Here is a 16,730-nt window from a genome sequence, read left to right as displayed (position 1 = left end):
TGCACGAAACTGCCTCAAGAAAACAGTCTGTATAGGACAATGCTCATGACTTCAAAAAGACTAAAGGTGACGTTATTATAAAGATTTGGAGACCACAGTTTCCTTCCAGGAAATAGTCCCTCTTGCTCACATAAACATACATCCTCTAAGTAAAGTCATTTACCAGAAATGAAGGCTGTTAACTACACCTACACATTCAATAATTACAACTTCTGAGTTAGTCTAAATAAAAACTGCCTGATTATACACATATTTTATTTAGCAAACAATCATGGTTATGACCAGTGAATTGCTAAACAGTGAAACAAAAATGCTTTATGCATTATTTTTTGATGTCCATCTTAATGTGTGAAAATAGTCAAGAATAAATAAGGCTGGCATCTTCTAAGGAAGAAGGGAAAACTAACATTTATTGAGGGCTTATAATAGGACAACATGGATATATATTATACTATTTAGTTTACACAACAGCCCTGTAATCAGGTATTACTATTTCTAGTTTATACATGAACAAAGTAAAATCCAAAAACATCAGCGACTTTTCAGTCTCACAACAGTGATACTTATTAAAGGTGACCTAGCATACAGGCCTGTTTCCAAAACTTATGCTACTGATACAAGACTACATTGCCAGGGGAGGGGGGGAGGGGGAGGAAAGAAATAGGTGAGGGAGATTAACAGGTACAAACTTCCAGCTGTAAAATAAATGAGTCATGGATATGAAATATACAGCATGAGGAATATAGTCAATAGTTATGTAATATCATTATCTTTGTATGATCACAGATGGTAACTGGACTTATTGTGGTGATCATTTTGAAATGTACAGAAATACCAAATCACTACTTTAAGTAAAAGGAACTAACATAGTGTACTGGGTCAATTACACTTCAAAAACAAAGAAACTTATAGAAAAAGAGATCAGATTTATGGTTCCCAGAGGTGGGGGCTGAGGGGAGCAGGAATTGGATGAAGGCAGTCAGGAGGTACAAACTTCCAGTTATAAGACAAATAAGTACTAGGGATGTAATGTCAACATGATAAATATAATTAACTCTGTCATATGTTATATATGAAAGTTGTTAAGAGAGCAAATCCTAAGCGTTCTCAAGACAAGAAAAATAATTTTTTTCTATTTTTTAAATTTTCTATCTATATGAGATGATTGTTGGTCACTAAACTTACTGTGATTTATCAATTCATGATGTATGTAAGTCAAACCATTATGCCTTAAACTGATACAGTGCTGTATGTAAATTACATCTCAATAAAACTAGAAGAAAAAAAAAGACTACCTTTCCTATCTAATGACAGATTATACCATAATTTTTAGAAATTACTTTTACAAAGGAATATTGACATGCTCTAAAGTAGACTTTATAATTAACCTCACATCCAATAAATAACAAATGGTAATTTCAAGCTTTTTCCCTCCACTACTTTTCCTGCTAATGTCATATCTCTTGCTGATATCAAAAATTTCCTAGTCACCCAAGTATGAAATTCCAACATTTCCAATTCCCCTGCTTGTCTTCCATATCTTATCTTCAATCATTTCTAAGAACCTGTGAAATCTTTGTTTAGAAATCCCTTTCACAATGCCTTTTCTTTCATTCCCATTACCACCATTCTTTATTAAAGTCTTAATCACTTCAGTCCTGAACTTGCTGCTTCTGTCATGTTCCTCTCCAATTCCATCCGGCATGGTCAGATAAATCATCATTATGTCAGGTCTCCTGTTCAAAATGCTACAATGGACCTCTAATGGTTACCAAATAAATTTTAAACTATTATATTTGATATTCCAAGTCATACATGCTCCATTCCCAAAATATTTTTATCACTTTATCTTATACATGGAAGCCTGGAAAAACTGCTCCCATATCCTCCTCCCCACAAAAAATCCTCTCACATAAAAGCTCTAATGAGGTAAGCCCAACTTCCTGATGATTTCTCAGAAAGAGGTGATGTCTAAGCTGTTCTGTAGGTTTGAGAGTTCAAGAGTAAGTGGCAGCCAAGTCAATGTGACTATTCGTGGGTCCCTATACATAAATAACTTACATTCTGCTAAGTAACTATTTATTTCCTCAATTTCTGTTATCCTATCCATGTTATCTTCATATGCTGAAACACTACCAATCATTTAAGACACATCTCAACTGCCATCTCTTCCATAACCACAAGAGACATTCCTTTTGACTGCTTTACCGTGTGCACACAACCTGGACTTCTCATAAACAGGACTGCCTTCAGGCCTTTACATACATATGCGTTATTTCTGCCTAAAAGCCCATGCCTCCTTTGCTAACATCTCAGCATCCTACACATACGTCATGACCCAGTTCAAACAACCCTACCTCTGCCTCAAGAGGTAGGTTCTACCCCTTCTATAGCACTAAGCATACTGGCCCATAATTATTAGAAAAGCCTACCTCACTACAAGCTACCTAGTATAGGAAGTTCATTGTATTTACATTCATCTTTGTTCACTTATTCAAAACATTTGCCAAAATGGGCATTACATTAAATTCTTTCTTTCTCCCCAAATATCTTAAGCCCTTGGAAGTATGTATAAGATACTCAAGAAATATACAGGCAGGCAGAATAAGTTACTGAATACTACTCTTCTGAAAAGTAAAATCCAGAAGAGACAGGGGCTTGATTTCCAACTTAAAACTACAGAATTTTGTATAGGTAGCAAATACGTGTCACCTCCTTGAGATTCAATTTCCTTTTCTAAAAAATGATGGGAGAACCATTGTATTTTCTAAATCACTATGCTAGGCCAAGTACCAGAAACTATTACTTATGTCCTTTAAGGCTCACAACATAGCTACTCTTTCTGTGTTAACAGATGGTGCAGAGTCTCATAAAACTTAAGTATTTCACAGAAGTGTGTGAGTAACAATTCAAGAACCAAGTGTGGGGACTTCCCTGGTGGTCCAGTGGCTAAGACTCTGCACTCTCAAAGCAGGGGGCCCAGGTTCGATCCTTGGTTGGGGAACTAGATCCCACATGCTGCAACGAAGATCCCACCTGCCACAACTAAGACCCAGTGTAGCCAAAAATAAATGAATGAATGAATGAATATTTTTAAAAAAATACCAAGTGTGACTAAGAAGTTCATCTCCTTCATACTGCCCTATCCCACAGGATGAACTAGATTATTTACTTTAGGTAAAATTCCAGTATCATATCCATATTCTTAGATCTTTCAATAGCTACCATTTACTGAGCAAAAGCAGAGATTTAAACAATAAAGGTTTTTCAAAATAGAAACAGTAGTAAATTAAATTTAGGAAAGGAGTTTCTAGCCTTAAAAATGTGGGGAAAAGTACCAAATGAAAGGAAAAACCAAACAATGGATAAAGGATTAAGCACCTTTAGTAAAGCTCCCGCTGATTACAACTGAAATGTGAGTTTTAAAAATGAAACCTCACAAACACATACTGAAATGGCAGAAAAATAAGGAATCCAAATGCAAAGAAAGAAGTGAAAACAAAATGCCAGGAAGTTGGCTAGCAACAAAGCCCCAATCTAGGAGATGATTTCTCAACTTTAGAGACAAGACCTTCCACTTTCATGGTTGTAGGGAATGAGAGAGATAGGAAATAAAATAGAGAATCCAACAAAGGCAGGGAATCCAAAGGAGACTTACTCATTCCAAAGAGCTACACCCTCACTGCAAGGTTTAAGCCCATCCTGCAGAAGGGAGAGGAAGAAAACTTGCTTAGCACTGAGAAAAGGACTGCTGGGGGTGGAGGGAATTCAAAACAGAAGCCATCCTTCATGCAGGTCTGTAGTTTTAATTCGTAGTACCTTAAGCACATAAAAAAATTTAAAGAAGTTCAGGACTAAAAACATACATGCAACTGGCAAAAACAAATCTAAAACCTCTCTGCAAGAATGCAACTTTAACCCAAACCTCAAGGAATTCCCACACCCAAAGTTCAACACATATGAAGTCATGTACAAATATACCAAAAAAAACCACACAAAAAACCCAAAACAAAAAACCAAAAACCCCAACAACAAAACCCAATCACGAGAGACATAATGAGCAATAATGGACAGAAAAACGGTAGCAGAATCACACCTGCAAATATTCCAATATTGGAAGTATCAGAAAATATAAAGCTATAATAAAAAAAAAACTTTAAACAAAAAGAAACTTGAAAATGAGCCAGAGATTATAAATAGCAACCAAACAGGTAAGGATTCACCAGGACAAAAAAAAAAAAAAAATTCCTCCCCAAGTGCCCTCCCCCACCACTGCCAGGCTAGCAAAGAGACAGTAACAAGAGCCATCTACCTTCGAAAGAGGGATGAGAACATGGAAATATATCCTGTCTGAAACACAAGAGCACAGAGAAGGCCTAAAACTGAGGGTGGAACAGGAACACTTAGAAAAATCTTCCAAAAAAACAGTCCCACCCCTAAGCACAAAGTAACACTACAGGAATTTGATGGTGCGCTGAAGGTAACAATAACAACAACAAAAATCCAAACCTAACTCAATTCTAGCAGAAGAGGTGTGTTCATCTCCAGGCCTAAACACTGTCTACCCTCTGTCTTTATTGCTCTACATACAGTATCTAGTATCAAATACAAAATAACGACTCACATAAAAATAAAAAGGATTTAAAAAAAAAAAACCCAATCCACTGCCAAGAGACAAAGCAATCAACAGAGCAATCCCTGAAAATTAAGAGATGACCCAGATGAATATCAGACAGAATTTAAAACAACTATAATATGGTAATGGTTCAGTGGAAAAGGTGGACAATATAACTAGACAGATGGAGCAGACATAAGAAAAGTATTAAAGAGAAAATGTCAGAAACAAAAAACATGGTACTAAAGATGAAGAATGCCTTTGATGAGCTCATCAGTAGACCGGATACAATCAAGTTAAGAATCAATGAACTTAAACATAGGTCAACAGAAATTACCCAAAACGAAAGAGGGGCAGGGAGAGAGGAAGAGAGAGAAAGTAAAAAAGAAAAATGAAGGAAGTAAATGGTGTATTAAGATATAACTAAAAAGAGGATTAGTGAATTGGGAAAACAGAGCTAAAAAAAATAAAAGAGTATGTACCACAAAGTCAGGATGAAATGAAAAACAAGAAAAAAATCTTAAGAAATATAGAGAATAGGACTTTCCTGGTGGTGCATTGGTTAAGAATCCGCCTGCCAATGCAGGGGACATGGGTTCAAGCCCTGGTCTGGGAAGATTCCACATGCCTTGGAGCAACTAAGCCCATGCGCCCCAACTACTGAGACTGCACTCTAGAGCCCGCAAGCCACAACTACTGAAGCCCACGTGCCTAGAGCCCACGCTCCGCAATAAGAGAAGCCACCACAATGAGAGGCCCACATACCACAATGAAGAGTAGCCCTGCTCACCACAACTAGAGAAAGTCCACGCACAGCAACGAAGACCCAACACAGCCCCCAAAAATGAAATAAATAAATTTATTAAGAAAAAGATATATAGAGAATAAGCTGAAAATATTTAACATATATTTAAACAAAGTTCAAGAAAATGATAACAGAAAAATGAAGACAATGTCCGAAGAGAAAATGAGATTTTTTTAGTTAAAAAAAAAAAGACAGGGCTTCCCTGGTGGCACACTGGTTGAGCGTCCGCCTGCCAATGCTGGGGACAACGGTTCGTGCCCCGGTCCGGGAGGATCCCTCATGCCGCGGAGCGGCTAAGCCCGTGAGCCATGGCCACTGGGCCTGTGCGTCCGGAGCCTGTGCTCCGCAACAGGAGAGGCCACGACAGTGAGAAGCCCGCGTACCGAAGAAAAAAAAAAAAGACAGCCCGAAGCTCTCCAACAAATCCAAATCAGGATACTTAAAAACTACAACTACAAATCCACACAGAAAAGATAAACAGAAGACTTTCAACGCAGCCAGAAGGAAACGATAGATCAGCTATAAAGGAAGGACATTAAATTAATAACTGACTTCTCAAAAAAACAACAGATGCCACAAAACAGAATGTACTGACTGTTGAGAAAAAAAGGATTTTTCTCCTAAAATTGCATTAATAGCAAAACAATCCTTAAGAATAATACAAAATAAAGCTATTTTCAGGAAGAATTAAGAAAAAGGACAATACACCCAGTTGAAATGTTTACCAACAAAACCCCTTTATTAAAGAAAAATTTAAAGAGTGTGCCTCAGATATAACACAAATTGTCCCATAAGTAAGGTCTCAAATCCAAGAAATAACTAAAAGCAAAGAAATGCTAAATACATGGTTAAATCTGAGCAAATAACAACTGCATAAAACAATAAAGTAAGACAAAATTTGTGGAATAAGTAAGTAGAACTAAAATACTGGTCAAGAGCAATTACATTTGGATGTAGTGGCCAGCATTAAACTTTTATCAACTTTACTACTTATTAACTTGGGTTATTTTTAAGTAACCTGGAATTAGCAAGAAAAGAATAGACCAAATACAGTATCTAAGGGAGTACTGGGGGAGGGAGTTGAGAGTGGAAAAAAAGAACTTACTATATTATATATAGAGAGTAAAAATAACAAGAGGAAAAAAAAGTAAAATATATACAAAGCACATAAAAGTAAATCCAAAAAGTAAAAGTAAATCCAAACCTGTCAGAAACCACAAAGAATGTAAACAGAAGAATCTTCTCAGGTTAAAAAAAAAAAATCTTATACCAAATGCAGAAAAAGAGTTAGTTAACAGCCTTCAACTACTGAGGCCCACAGAATCCAGATACAAAGATGACAAAAGAGTACTAGAAATTAAAGTACGAGCTAACATCTCACTAAGAAATAATGAATGCGAGAATCCTAAACTCAATTATCAAATTAAGCCTAGAAACTCAGAAAAATATAATAACTCAGGCTGAGCATTTACTGGGAATGTAAGGGTCGTTAAATATTACAAAAATCTATTAATATAAATCATATTAAGAGACCAAAGGAGAAAAGGGCACAGATCTCTGTAACAAAGGCAGAAAAAAAGTTTTTAATCAATTTCAGTAACCTTTCCTGATAAAAATTTTTAATACTACTTTTTGATACTCAAGATACCGTTTTAAGTTATGAACTTTTGAGAGACTCCCAATAGTTTTTTGATATTTCTTTGCTTTCTGACACAAGAAATCCTAGTCTAATACATTTCCTGCTCCACATGTGATGTAAGCTATTATTTTATGGAGGCTTATATCGTTTTAGTGGGGAAATACTATTTACCCACCATAATCTGGGCTCTTATAAACACTAGTAATCACTAAAACTACTTTTTTGTTGCTGCTTCTAAGCTTTTGCAATGAATAGCTCTAAGAAATACATTTTTTTCATAAAGTGAATCAACTTGGGAAATATTTTTAAGACAAATGCTGACATATCCTATTCAAATTTTGAATAGAGTTTTACTTAATATCTTTTATTTTGTACAACTCTTTTTCTTTTATATTGGGGAAAAATGATTCCTAGTGACAATAATATATACATGTATTATTAACTACATTATATTAATTATAATCATTGTAAATTAAATTTAATTACATCCAATTAAATTAAATGTATCTTAATAACAAAAAATTTCTCTTTATACACTTAGGTTATCTATACACATGTATGTTATATATACATATATAATAGCTTTAACAGTATCAACGTTACCACCAACATCCTGATACTACATAATCGGTTCCTAATGATTTATGTATACAAGATTATATATGTAAGTATATATTAATTATCATTACATAAGTTACATACATGTAAGTATATGTAATGTGTCTCCACACACACACATCTACATAAAACTTTTAAAATACTGTCATTACTACTAAAAATGAAACTACTGACCCTTTCTGTCCTCACGAGATACCCCATTAAAAATGCAAAGACAAAATATTGTCTTTTAAAGTCACCAGAGGGCTCCCCTGGTGGCGCAGTGGTTAAGAATCTGCCTGCCAATGCAGGGAACATGGATTCGATCCCTGGTCCAGGAAGATCCCACATGCCGCGAAGCAACTAAGCTCATGCGCCACAACTACTGAGCCTGCACTCTAGAGCCTGAGAGCCACAACTACTGAGCCATGAGCGACAAATACTGAAGCCCGCACACCTAGAGCCTGTGCTCCGCAACAAGAGAAGCCACCGCACTGCAACGAAGACCCAACGCAGCCAAAAAATAAATAAATAAATAATTTAAAAAAAAATTGTTCTTAAAGTCACCAGAAATAAAAACTCCTCGGAATTAAAACAACAATTTTACATATAATAAATTCACTTTTTTAAAGAGACATTTTTCTCCTTTTTGAATTATTTTAAGTATTTTAAAACTTTACTTGGCTCCACTAAGCAGCTCATCTTTCTCAAGTTTTTTCGGGCTCTTCTTGCTTTTTTTTTTTTTTTTTTTACTGCTCCAAATGTATTAGGCACAAAACAACCACCATTCTGATGGTATTTTTCATTGGAACCTCATTAAATTCACAGGATAATCTAAGGAAAATGAATACCTTTATGATGATAACTCCTTAGTTGAGAACATGGTATCTCATTTTTTTTCAAGCTGCATTTGATATTTTTGCAGAGCATTTAAAAACAATGTCTTTGCAAATTTGTTAAGTTTATGCTAAAGTATTTTACGTAGTTATTGTAAATATATTCTCCTATATGACATTTATTTATGTCACAGGTCAATTTCTTGATCTCCATAAGAAAATCCGCTGGGATTTTCATGGGGATTACACTTAATTTTTAATCAATTTGGAGACAATTTATATCTTAAAAATATTGATTCTTTCAACTGATCTAGAGCTGAGGAAGAGTTCAAAAATTTTTTATGGTTTTCTGTGTAGGGGGTCTCCTATAACTTTTGTTAGATTTATTCTGATGTATATGGATGTTTCTGACATTTATAAATGGTTTGCTTACTAAATTCTATTTTTCTAACATTTTGTTGCTCATAAATATAAATACAATTGATTTCTGTATATGAACAAGTACTGAGTGACATTGCTGAAATGATTTCTTATTAATTCTAAAAGTTCACATGTAGTTATTTTTGGATTTTCTATATGCACATCATGTCATTTGTGACAGTTTTATATTTTCATTTCTAATCTATCTTTTTCCCCTTGCCTAAATGCACTATATAGGACTTTTTAGACATTGGGTTTGGAGTGAGCTTTGACATATTCCCTAATGCCTGGAAAAGGTTTTCAATGTTTATTGTAAGGTTTGTGCAGATACCTTTAATAAGATTATGAAAGTTTCCCTCTTTTCCTAGCTTGCTGAAAGTTTTAAAAATCCTCATGAATGGGTTTTGAGTATTATCAAATGCTTTTTTTTTTTTGTATCTATAGAGATGATCATTTGACTTCTTTCTCTAATTATATTAATATAATGAATCACGGCTTCCCTGGTGGCGCAGTGGTTGAGAGTCCGCCTGCCAATGCAGGGGATACGGGTTTGATCCTTGGTCTGGGAGGATCCCACATGCCGCGAAGCGACTAAGCCTGTGAGCCACGGCTGCTGAGCCTGTGCTCTGGAGCCCGGAGGCCACAGCTGCTGAGCCCACGTGCCACAACTGCTGAAGCCTGCACGCCTAGAGCTCGTGCTCCACAGAGAGACAGGCCACCGCAGTGAGAAGCCCGCGCACTGCAACGAAGAGTAGCACCCCACTCGCCGCTACTAGAGAAAGCCTGCGTGCAGCAAAGACCCAACACAGCCAAAAGTAAATAAATAAATTTATATAAAAATATATATATAATGAATCACACTGATTTTCAAATACTAAAACAATCTTGCAACTATGGAAATAAATTCAACTTTGTCATGATATTTTATCCTCTTTATATATCACTCGGATTTGATTTCCTAATATTTGAAGATTTTAAAATCTATTTTCATTTAAAAAATGACCAGTAATACTGCTTTTGGGTAATATCCTTGTTAGGTTTTGCTCTCAAAATTAAACTGGGCTCTTACACAATGTTATATGTCACTAGTATCTCAATTAAAAAAAAATTAAACTGGGCTCATTAAGGGAACATATTCAATTTTTTTTCTCTGTTTCCAGTTACACTTTATGTATTTCTTCTTTAAATGTTTGGAAAAATTCACCACTGAAACCATGTGGGTCTGAATTTCTAAATGGAAGGTCTGTAATTACAGGTTCACTTTCTTTCTATATATTGGATTGTGCAGATTTTCTGTTTATGTGAGGGTGTGTGCCAGTTTTGGTAAGCTGTGTATTTCAAGGAATTTGACTCTATAAAATCTCAAACTTATTTAAAATTTTCATAATATCCTTTCTTTTGTTACTTTTTTTAAAGTTCATTAGATCCATAGAGTACTGTATCCTTTCTCACTACTGACATTGGTTATGTAGTATCTGTTTCATTCTTGATTATTTTTGGCAGGGATTTATCAATTTTATTATTCTTTTCTGAGAACAAACTTTTGCCTTTGCTGATTCTTCTTAAGTTTGCTTGACATGCCACTGATTTTTATATTTATCTTTATTATTGCTTGGCTTCTAATTTCTGTTGGTATAGTTTGCTTTCTAATTTCCTGATGTGGATACTTAACTCATCTAATGTCAGCCTTTCATTCTAACAGCATTAAGGCTTAAATTGCTCAGCAAGAAAGGCTTAAAATGAATTTCATGTTTTGATATGCCATCTTCATTCAGTTCAAAATATTTTCTCATTTTCATAGTGACTCTTCTTTGACAAGTGATTTAACATATATTCCTGAATTTCAAAAGCTGCATTTTGTTCCAGTTATGTTTTTGTAATTGTTTTTTTTTTAAATTAATTCCATGGTGGTCAAAAACTATAAATTGTAAAATTTAAAATCTTTTCTTTTTTGAGCTTTATGTCCTGCCTATGGTCAACTTTTAAAAATATTCCATGTGCACTTGAAAAGCAGATGTATTCTACTACTGATGAATATAGTGTTCTCTATATGTCTATTAGGCAGAGTGCTGTTTCCTTAAACCTCATGAACCAACCTCCGCTAGCTTCAAACTTATCTTCTGCAGCTTTCTCACTTCTTTCAGCCTTCACAGAATTGAAGACCATTAGGACCTTGTACTAGATTGGGTTTTGGCTTAAGGGAATGTCATGGCTGGTTTGATATTCTAATCCAGACCACTAAAACTTTCACCCTTTGGGCAATAAGGCCGTTTCACTTCCTTACCATTCGTGTGTTCACTGTCATAACACTTTTAATTTCCTTCAAAAACATATCCTTTGCAATCACAACTTGGTTAAGTGTTTGGCACAAGAGGCCTAGTTTTCGGCCTATCTCAGCTTTCAACATGCCTTCCTCACTAAGCTTAATCATTTCTAGCTTTTGATTTAAATTGAGAGATGTGCAACTCTTCCTTTCACTTGAGCACTTAGAGGCCATTGTAGAGTTATTAACTAGCCTAATTTCAATACTGTTGTGTCTCAAGGAATAGGGAAGCCTGGGATAGGAAGAGAGATGGGGGAGCAGCCAGTCAGTGGAGCAGTCAAAACACATACAACATTTACCGACCATCTTATATGGGTGTGGTTCACGATGCATCAAAACAATTATAATAGTAACATCAGAGATCACTGTAACAAATATAATAATAAAAAATGGCAACAACAGACTTGCTTGATGTAGAATTGCTACAAACCTTTGATTTGTTCAAAAAAAAAAAGTATTTGTAAGGTGCAATAAAACAAAGTGTGCCTGTAGTCAACATGTATTTAGATAAACCCATATATTTATTCTTTCCATTGTCCTTTGCTCCACATCTCTGTGCTTCCATCTGAGATCCTCTCCTGCCTGAAAAATTATTTTAGTAAACTGAGTACTGGTCTACTGATGAAAAATTTTCTTAGCTTTTGTGTGAAAATCCTTAAATTCCTTAACTAATGAAGGTAAAATTACCGCTGTGTTTTACTGTTGCTCTTTTAGAAGTAATGGTTTTTTTTCTGTCTTACTAGTTTTATGACTTTCCCTTTACTTTTGGTTCTCAGTAGTTTTACTATGATGTGCTTATGCATTAAGTTTCTTTGTGTTTATCCTGCTTTGAGTTTGTAACATCATACGGAAAAACCTGAATGAACTTTTTGGCCAACTATAAAATCTGTGAGTTGACATCTTTTTACTTCTGGAAAATTCTCTTACCTTTTCTAATAATACGGTCATTCTCTCCTGCCCTTCTGTGACTCCAATTACACATAGATAAGATCTTTTCACTCTCAGTCTCCCAAGGCAATAGAAATAAAAATGAAAATAAACAACTGGGGCCTAATCAAACTTACAAGCTTTTGCAGAGCAAAGGAAACCATAAACAAAACTAAAAGACAACATACAGAATGGGAGAAAATATATGCAAGTGATGTGACTCACAGGGGATTGATTTCCAAAATATACAAACAGCTCATACAACTCGACAACAACAACAAAAAAACCCATCGAAAAATGGCCAGGAGACCTAAAGAGATATTCCTCCAAAGAAGACATACAGATGGCCAACAGGCACATGAAAAGATGCTCAAAATCGCTAATTATTAGAGAAATGCAAATCAAAACTACAATGAGGTACCACCTCACACCAGTCAGAATGGTCATCATTAAAAAGTCTACAAATAACAAATGCTGGAGAGGGTATGGAGAAAGAGGAACCCGCCTACGTTGTTGGTGGGAATGTAAGTTGGTGTACCACTATGGAAAACAGCACAGACGTTCCTCAGAAAATACAGAATTACCATATGATCCAGCAATCCCACTCCTGGGTATCTATCCAGACAAAACTATAATTCAAAAAGACACATACATCCCTGTGTTCATAGCAGCACTATTCACAATAGCCAAGACATGAAAGCAACCTAAATGTCCACTGACAGATGAATGGATAAAGAAGATGTAGTATGCATATACAATGGAATACTACTTGGCCATAAAAAAGAACAAAATAATGCGATTTGCAGCAACATGGATGCAAACAGAGATTATCATACTAAGTGAAGTAAGTCAGAAAGAGAAAGACAAATACTACTATATGATATCATTTATATGTGGAATCTAAAATATGACACAAATGAACTTATCTATGAAATAGAAACAGAATCGCAGACGTAGAGAACAGACTGGTGGTTGCCAAGGGGGAGGTGGTGGGAGAGGGATGGATTGGGAGTTTGGGATAAGCAGATGTAAACGGGTATATATAGAATGGATAAACAACAAGGTCCTACTGTACAGTGCAGGGAACTATATTCAATATCTTGTGATAAACCATAACGGAAAAAGAGTATGAAAAAGAATGCATATATGTATAACTGAGTCACTTTGCCATACAGCCATAATTATAAATCAACTATACTTCAATAAAAAAGAAATCAGCCCAGAAAAAAAAAATAAAATTTGTAAGAAGTAAGAAAAGACCTTTTCACTCTATTCCCTGTCTCCTACCCTCCATCATATTTGATTTTTCCTTCGAACTGTCTACAGTTGACCCTTCAACAATGTGGGGGTTAGGGGTGCTTGACCCTCCATGCAGTTTAAAATGTGTGTATAACTTTACAGTTGGCCCTCTGTATCCATAGTTCCACATCTGCAGATTCAATCAACTGTGGATCGTGTAGTACTGTAGTACGTATTTTTAAAAAACCTGAATGTGGGACTTCCCTGGTGGTCCAGTGGCTAAGACTCCGTGCTCCGAATGCAGAGGGCCTGGGTTCAATCCCTGGTCAGGGAACTAGATCCCACATGCCACAACTAAGAGTTCGCATGCTGCAACTACAGATCCCACATACTGCAACTAAAGGTCCCACATACTGCAACTGGGACCTGGTGCAGCCAAATAAGTAAATAAATATTAAAAAAAAAAAAAAAAAAACCCTGTGTGTAAGACCTGCCGAGTTCAAACCAGTGTTGTTCAAAGGGGCCACTCTATTTTCTTCCCGCTTATCATTCAATTCCCTAAGTCTCTATTCAGATAAGTTTTACCTTGTTTAATCTATCTGAGATTTTATTTTCAGTTATAGATGTTTCTAGTTGTAGAATTTGGGAATAATTCTTTCATTTTATAGTTTCCAATCTTCTACTGAAATGTGTATATGTTATCTCTGATATATTGGGATCTCCTGTGAGTTTGTTCGTATTGTCTGCTTTTTATTCTCTTTAGTTTCTGACCGCTTTTAGATGTATTCCATAAATTCTGATATGTAGTATATTTTCACTATTGTTATTTTGCAAATTCTGTAATTTCAGTATGTATTTACTTACCCTTTGACAAAGTTGTTTGATAGGTTTAAAATTTTTAAGGTGTAGCCTATATATTTTTTGTTATTAGTAAAGTTTCATTGCATATAATCAGAAAGTGTTTTCAGTATATCTACTTTATGGAAATCACTGATTTTTTTTTTTGGTGAACATATGATCAATTTTTGTGAATGTGCATTGGACACCTGAGATGGTGTAGTATAATGCTGTAGAATACAACATATATTCATAAAATCCACCTTACTGTTTATTCTGTTTAGGTCTTCTATCTCATTTTTTGTCTACCTGATCTATTTTATACTAAGAACAGAGAATTATATTCTATTTTGTAGCATATTTCTGTCTCACTGAATCTCCTATAATTTTTGCTTTATACAGAGGGTTTCTGTGTAATGTGCTGCATAGAAATTCATGTGTTGTATCTTTACTGTAAATTGTGAGTTTTAGCATCAAAAAATATGCTCCCTTCTATGTCACAGTTAATGCTTTTTGGATTGAATTCTACTTTGGTATTAAGATTACTGTATCTGCCCCCTTTTTATTTTCACTTGTTTAGTATACCACTGTCCACTGAATCATTTGATTCAGGAATCACAGAAGTGTCTCTTATAAACAGTATATAGTTGTTGGGTCTCCTTTTGTGAGCCAAATTGAGAACCTTTTCCTAATAATAGGTGGATGAAGCACATTCACATTTACTGGTATGACTAATATTTTCAGTCTCAATTCTGTGATAACATTTTATAATTATGTGTATTTTACTATACTTATTTCTCTAAGAAACATGTATTCTTTGTTTTTTAATTTAAAAAAATTTTGTGGTACTTAGGAAGACCTGTATTTTTGTTTTAGTGATTACTTCTGTACTTAAACCATTTAAATGCCCTTTGCCCTTGTATTCTTTTCCTTTTTCTCATACAATTTTTAAAAATTGAGATATAATTCACATACCATAAAGTTCACCCTTTTAAAGTATACAATTCAGTGATTTTTGATATACTCACGAAGTTATACAGTCATTACCATTATCTATTCCACAACATTTTCAACATCCCAAAAAGGAACCTCATACCCACCCATTAGCAACTACTTTTTCTCTCTATGGATTTACCTGTTCTGAATATTTCATATGAACAGAATCATACAATATATGGCTTTTGCTGTCTGGCTTCTTTTGCTTAGAATAATGTTTCCAAGGTTCATCCATGTTGTAGCATGTATTGATATTTGATTCCTTTTTACCACAGAATAATATTGCATCATGTGCACATATAACATTTTGTCTATTCACTTATCAAGGTGATGAATATTTGGTTTTTTCCACTTTTTTAGATATTATAAATAATGCTATGAACACTAGTGTTCAAGATTTTATGTGAACAAATGTTTTCAATTCTCTTGGGTATATACTTGATGGGTCAATGATAATTCTATTTTTAACTGTTTGAGGAGTTGTCAAACTATTCTGCAAAGTGGTTTCACCATTTTACATTTCTACCAGCAATGTATGAAGACTGATTTCTATACACCCTTGCCAATACCTGTTACTGTCCACCTGTCTTATTTTTTTTTTTTTGCGGTATGTGGGCCTCTCACTGTTGTGGCCTCTCCCGTTGCGGAGCACAGGCTCCGGACGCACAGGCCCAGCGGCCATGGCTCACGGGCCCAGCCGCTCCGCAGCATGTGGGATCTTCCCAGACCGCGGCACAAACCCGTTTTCCCTGCATCGGCAGGCGGACTCTCAACCACTGTGCCACCAGGGAAGCCCCACCTGTCTTATTATTACCCTTTTACTATGTGTTGGCAAAGAATCTTCGTTGGGCCTCTTGTGTTTCTACACAATTTGCTGGGTTTGCCAAGAATGAAAATCCTAACCACTCATTATGTGGGCCATTTCTCAAAGTTGTGTTTGTAGCAAGCAATCTTGAAGGATGAAGTAATGTTTCCTACTGGAAAAAGAAAAAGCCCGCTTACTATAAAAGCACCATATTTATTCATCAAGCTCAGTGTTTCTTAGCTGCAGTGCAAACCTACTATATGTGAGGCATCCACCTGGGCCATCCAGCATAACCTACACAAGACCTAGGGAACAAGGGGAACCTACAGAAATATGCTAATTATTATGCTGCTCACTATACCATGAGTAATGGAACTGTCTGTCTCTGACCCAAGACATGTTTTGGTCTCATGTCTTCTGCCAACATCCATGAAATAACTAGTAAACTGTTAGCTTTTAAATACAGTAAAATCAAATGTTAGACTGGATATTATCTAATTTAGCAGTTTTTATTGGTATTTTAACTCTCTTCCATTTTGTTTATGCGACAACGATCAGTAAGATTATTTTTTCCTATTTCACTCTCCCTTTTCCTTTCTTATTTGTATTATTTCTACTTTATCACAACAAATAACGTTATGTCCAGTAGTCTTCCCCTCACATCCCTACCTTTGTTTTAGTCTTAGCAGTA

At 35.3% G+C, this 16,730-nt stretch overlaps 1 protein-coding gene across 5 annotated transcripts in view; it reads right to left on the bottom strand.

Annotated features, from left to right (window-relative positions):
- RAPGEF6 (Rap guanine nucleotide exchange factor 6) overlaps positions 1-16,730 on the bottom strand; it is a gene marked incomplete at both ends in the record, with an annotated part of 241,187 nt that overhangs the window by 147,359 nt on the left and 77,098 nt on the right. The window lies entirely within an intron of this gene.

This window comes from Hyperoodon ampullatus, assembly GCF_949752795.1.
Source record: "Hyperoodon ampullatus genome assembly, chromosome: 4".
Classification (NCBI taxonomy): domain Eukaryota; kingdom Metazoa; phylum Chordata; class Mammalia; order Artiodactyla; family Ziphiidae; genus Hyperoodon; species Hyperoodon ampullatus.
Note: the sequence above shows the minus strand (reverse complement) of the source record. Positions and strands in the feature narration are given on the sequence as shown.